Here is a 6,069-nt window from a genome sequence, read left to right as displayed (position 1 = left end):
AAGGTAATTAGTGAATATTGATCTTTCTATAATTTCTCAATGTTTCTCTCTTCTCAACCCCTCTCAAGCTTGAGAAGTTTAATTGGTATGGTTTTTTTTTAATGCTATTGAAGTTTGAATAGTAGTGAAGAGTTACATAATGCTATTGAAGTTAATTTTCATTTATGTTTAAATTCTAATGATTTTTATGTAAATTCTCTCTCTCACTCAAGAAATGGTCATACTCATGAACCGTTCTCAATCCAAATCAAGCTTTTCATAAAGCTTTTCCTTAACCCAAGATTAAGCTATGCTTGAGGCCAAATTAATAGCTTTTTTTCTATGCTTTTAGTTTATGTATATTAATGATTCAATCCATTATGGATTGATAATCCAATTAGAGATTATTTTAATTATTTTCTTAATGATAAGCATTATCCCTTAGAAAAATTGAGATTTATCAGTCATAGCAGCGGAGCTATGGCAAAATTTTTATAAAAATTATGCATAAAATAATCTCATTCAAAGCATAAAAAGAGGACTTCCTACCATATTCTGAGAATTATCATCCTAGATTAATTGAAAGAATTTCATTACAATCATGGAGAAATTGAATTTTAATATTAGGCATAATGGATAAATTTATATATCAAAAGTGTTATTTTTACCATTTTTATTTCATGCATAGAAGTATGCATAATGGATAAATTTTTATATCAAAAGTGTTATTTTTACCATTTTTATTTCATGCATAGAAGTATGCATAATGGAAAAATTTTTATATCAAAAGTGTTACTTTTATCATATTGGATTTCATGCATAGAGGTATGCATAAAAGTTGATTATTTTATTATAAAAGTGTGACTTTTATCATAATTGAATTTCATGCATATAGGTATGCATAAAAGATATTCTTTTTATACTAAAAGTGTGATTTTCCTCATAAATGGATTTTATGCTTAACTTAGATACATAAGAGAAATTTTTTTTATTCTAAAAGTGTAATTCCTACCAAATTGAATTTATGCATAAGAAGATGCATAAAAGATTGATTTTTTTAAATTCAAAAGTGTCATTCTCATCTAAATTGAATTTATGTATAGAAAAATGCATAAAAGATTAAAATTTAATTCAAAAGTGTCATTTTCATTAAAAATAAATTTATGCATAGGAAGATGCATAAAAGATTGATTTTTACTTTGAAAGTATTAATCTCCTTAAATAGAATTTATTCATAAATAAATGTGTAAAGAAATCTTATATCAAATGTAAGAATTCTCTTGTATTCTATAAATAGATAAGTTAGGAGGTGATAAGAGATGTGATAAGATGCTTATGAAATAAGTTAGGAGGTGATAAGAGATGTGATAAGAGGTGTGATAAGAGGTGATAAGATGCTTATGAAATAAGTTAGGAGGTGATAAGATGAATTAAGATATGTATGGGGGGATGAGGTAAGAAGTGTATGTGATAGGATAAGATGTATATGGGTTGTGATAGGGCGAGAATGGATGTGATGTAAAAGATTAGATGTGAAGGTATATGGGGTTATATAAATGGGAATGTGGAAATGGATGTATGTATGTGGATGTGTGGATGTGGAGATGGGAGTGTGGATGTATGAACGTGAAAATGGATATATGCATGAAGATATATATGCATAGATGTGAATGTGGATGTAGATGTGGATGTATAGATGTGAATGGATGTGGATGTATAGATGTGAATGGGAATGTGGATGTGGATGTATGTGAATGTGGATGTAGATGTGGATGTATAGATGTGAATGTGAATGTGGATGTGGATGTATGTGAATGTGAATGTAGATGTGGATGTATAGATGTGAATGTGGATGTGGATGTATGAACGTGAAAATGGATATATGCATGAAGATATATATGCATAGATGTGAATGTGGATGTAGATGTGGATGTATAGATGTGAATGGATGTGGATGTATAGATGTGAATGGGAATGTGGATGTGGATGTGGATGTATGTATGTATGTGGATGTAGATATGGATGTATAGATGTGAATGGGAATGGGGATGTGGATGTATGTGAATGTGAATGTAGATGTGGATGTATAGATGTGAATGTGGAATGTGGATGTATAGATGTGGATGTATGGGAATGTGGATGTGGATGTATGTGAATGTGAATGTGGATGTGGATGTATGTATGTATGTGGATGTAGATGTGGATGTATGGATGTGTATGTATGAATGTGGATATGGGATGTGGATGTATAAATGAGGATGTGAAAATGGAGGTAAGCAGGTAGATGTGGATGTATGGATGTGAATGTGGATGTGGATGAGGATGTATGGATGTGGATATGGATGTGTATGTATGAATGTGGATATGGGATGTGGATGTATAAATGAAGATGTGAAAATGGAGATAAGCATGTAGATGTGGATGTGTGGATGTGAATGTGGATATGGATGTGGATGTATGGATGTGGATATGGATGTGAATATATGATATGTGATGTGAAGGAATTTGAAGTGAAGAGATGGAAAATGAGGTGATTGGATGAGTACACATATAAATGGAATGTGGAATAAGTAATGTGGATTAATGAGGAACAATGTGGAAAAATGAGAGTTAATATAGAAACTGTATTTGTAAACTGTTTGTAAATGCTGTTTGTAAATGGCTGTTTTATGTCAAGAATGCTGGGGAAGCATTTTGACCGTCTTCTGATTAAGGTCGTGGAGACCTAACTGATAAAGTTGCAACTGCTGAGACGGAGAGTCAATGGAGGACGTCTCGCGTAGCAAGGTCGACCGAGGTCTTGACCAGCCTCGGTTCGATTAAAATGGTGAGCTTCCGGTACGGTGGATGAGGGACCAAGGAAGCGGCCTATGAGTGAAGCGCTAGGTCACCTGCGAAGGATCCTAGAGGGTGCTGACCATACGGTGCTCGGGCTCTGGGTCGCCTAGGATACCCACGCGTGCGTCGAGGAAGATATTGGAACAAGGAGTAAGAGTTGTTTTGTGAAACCGGGCATGGATCTGGTTGACTGACCTTGCTGGTCCTCAACGGATGAGTCCATGGCTCTTTTATATGGATCTGTTGGTTGATCTTGCTGATCTTCAACGAGAGTCCATCTTGATAAGTGATTATATTGCCGAGTATTATGGGCTAGGAACTATGGAAACGGCCTCTGTGTGGACAGGTGGTGAGCGTTCTAGTTGCCAATGATGCCATAGATACTCTGATGAAGGAATGATGGGAAATTATGAATCAACTGGATAAATTGGGAGATTGTGATCAGTGGTACTATGGTTTCATTAAAGGATTGTTTTAAAGTTAGCTGATGCTAAGAAAAAGGCAATTTTCATATTGGGTGTGTAAGTGGTGTGGCTAGTTTTATGTTTGCATGAAATTCCGGCTAGGGGGCCTTGGAACTCTTTTCCTTGGTACCCGGGACAAAACCTAACCAAATTCCAAATTGGATCCCATCACTACAGTGGTTGGGCGGTTGGCTAACCCATGGGATCGGATGGGGTTAGGCTGGACTGATGGATCCGTAAACCGAGACTCAATTTCTGTTATTACGATAGATGAAGTAAGTCCCGGATAGTAATTGTTCTATGGATAGGAATCAACGGCTGTGCCTCTTGATGGGGAAAAAAGCGTTGATCCCAATGATCCAAGTGCAAGTTTCTTCCTTGATCCGACCGAGTATCTTTATAGGTGCAGTTGGATCAGCGTGATCAGTAATGATCTTGACTACGTTAGAGTAAAAAAATTATCCTGGTGGAATCGCCCGTGCTTTCCGGGTAAGGGAAGTTTTTTCCGGGTTCGGTTTTGGAAAAACCGACGGATTAGTCTCTTGTCCGGATATCCGTGGACGAGGCCCCGAATGTGGGACCCCTGTCCCGTGCGAGAAGTGCTACTTCCGCTGCTAGTACCTGAATCCGTTGCTCGGTGGGAACAGGGGGATCTCACAGTTGGTATCAGAGCTTTTTGGTCAATGAGGATCAACCGAGAAGCCATATATATTAAAAATTTATCAAGAATCAAAAAGGTTGTAATTGTGTGATATAATTCATACAAATTGATATTCAATCTGAAAATTCATAATTTAGTAATTGGGTCTTCAAATGGAAGTACCACAATTGTATGGAACCCTGACTTGCTTGAGGCCTAGACATGATGGATATTACCTTATAGTTCCAAGTATTATGACGACCCGTATATACCGAGGGTATAACTGCAGCTCTTTACCGGCAGTATATACGAGTAAATCTAAGACTTGAAATTATAAGCGTTAATGCTATCCAGATGATGATTTCGAATGTGGTTGATATGATTTTAATTTTGTTTGAGAACTGATGAATTGATTTGGATTCTGATTGAAAAATTCTGATTGAAAAATGATGATTTCTGAAATTAGTTGAAATATAAAAATCTGAACAAAACCACAATGAGGATGAATGGGACGAGTCTCAGTGATGATATTCATAACTGGAATGATGATAATGAATTCAGCAAATCACTATGAGATTAGTGGGTTGTGCTGTCAAATTGTTACTGTTAACACTTGATCAGTAGATCAAGTTAAGGGATGACAAATTGAGAACTTGCTTGACTGAAATTCCCGTGGAGGAATGTTCAGAAGGAAATTTTTCGGTCTAATGGACCATTATCATGTTAAAGATATGAATGATATGATCTGAATATTAATGATGAGTTCTATATAAGGGATATTTATCCCAGTGTTCTGTTGGGTTGACCAGAATATAAGGAACCCCAAAATAAAGTTGGATGTTAAGAAAAAGAGTTGTCCTCTACCTTGCGAGATGAGGACATCTCGCACTTTTTAAGTGGGCTAGAATGTAAGATTCCTCCCCAGCCTTCGAGGTATACAGGAGTAAGAATCTCCCTTTCTGATCTTATAATTATTCCCTCTCTAAAATAAAAGAAAGTTCTGTTTAACAAAGGAAGACCCTTTTCCTAGAATACTTCTCAAGAGTCCCACCTGTTTTAAGGATTCAGAACAATGAGTTCAGAAGTGAGAATCGATGTTTTGGATATCAAGGTTTTGGTCTTCATTCGAGTACGGCCCAAAAGAAGTTCTTTATCTCTTGGGGAGTATATGAAGTTATCCCCCAGATATTGTGAGCCTTATATCTGAATTCAATGAAAGTAGGTGACTTAGCCTACAAGCTTCTTTTATCTCTTCATCTCAAAATTCTTAATGCCTTCTATAGAAAAATGTGTCAAACCCAAATCATGGAAAGACGGTAAAACTTCAGTGGCAAGTTACCGTTGGCTTCTAAGTTACGCTAGCTCCTTCCTTTATATAAGTCGTAACTTTTACTTGTCGCTCACAGTAATCTTACTTCCATCGATCTCCTTTCTTTCTTAATCTCCTTCATGGCTTGGCAACAAGAACTAGTTTTATCCATAATGATTCCGCACCTTCAAGACGCAAGTGAATCTGTGAAGAAGGATTTTATAGAGCAGTATGAGCGCTCACTTTTCCCTCACTTGGGAACTTCTGTAGCGCAAACCAAATGGCGGACCTATCAAAACATAACTAGGGTAACACCCTGGGGTCAGCAGCACTTTCGTAACAATGTCCGCTTGGCCATGGTTATTGAAGCTTTGGGTTTGGGTCCCCGATACTACTGTGTCATGAGATCAAGGCATCTTGGGTTTTCTGAGCGGGTCTTCTAGATATGCCTTTATCCCGTTTTTGGCTTGCCTCTCAGAGGTCCTTTTGTTAGATCACCTCATACCACTGAGATAGGTGCAGCAATAACCAACAGAATTATTCCCATAGATGAGTTACCTTATACTTGTGCAGCTTGTGAGGACTGCTTTTGTGATCATATGATGGACGGGCTTATGGAAGTGTAAAGAGTTCTTCTATCTTTACTGTATAAGTTCCGAGAATGAATAAAGTTTAAATCTTGTTCTTATTTTGAATCTTGCTCTCTTTAAGACGTTTCTTGGTGGTTAATCTTGATTAAAATTTTTCTCTAAGTCTCATATTCGTGCATCTTGCGAAATTATCCCAATTTGCGAGATGAGGACATCTCGCATTTTTTAAGTGGGGTAGAATGTAAGATT

Source organism: Cibotium barometz, chromosome 38, assembly GCF_041138505.1.
Source record: "Cibotium barometz isolate CiBa-2024 chromosome 38, ASM4113850v1, whole genome shotgun sequence".
In the NCBI taxonomy this organism is placed as follows: domain Eukaryota; kingdom Viridiplantae; phylum Streptophyta; class Polypodiopsida; order Cyatheales; family Cibotiaceae; genus Cibotium; species Cibotium barometz.
The sequence above is the reverse complement of the archived record's forward strand: the minus strand, read 5'-3'. Positions refer to the sequence as shown.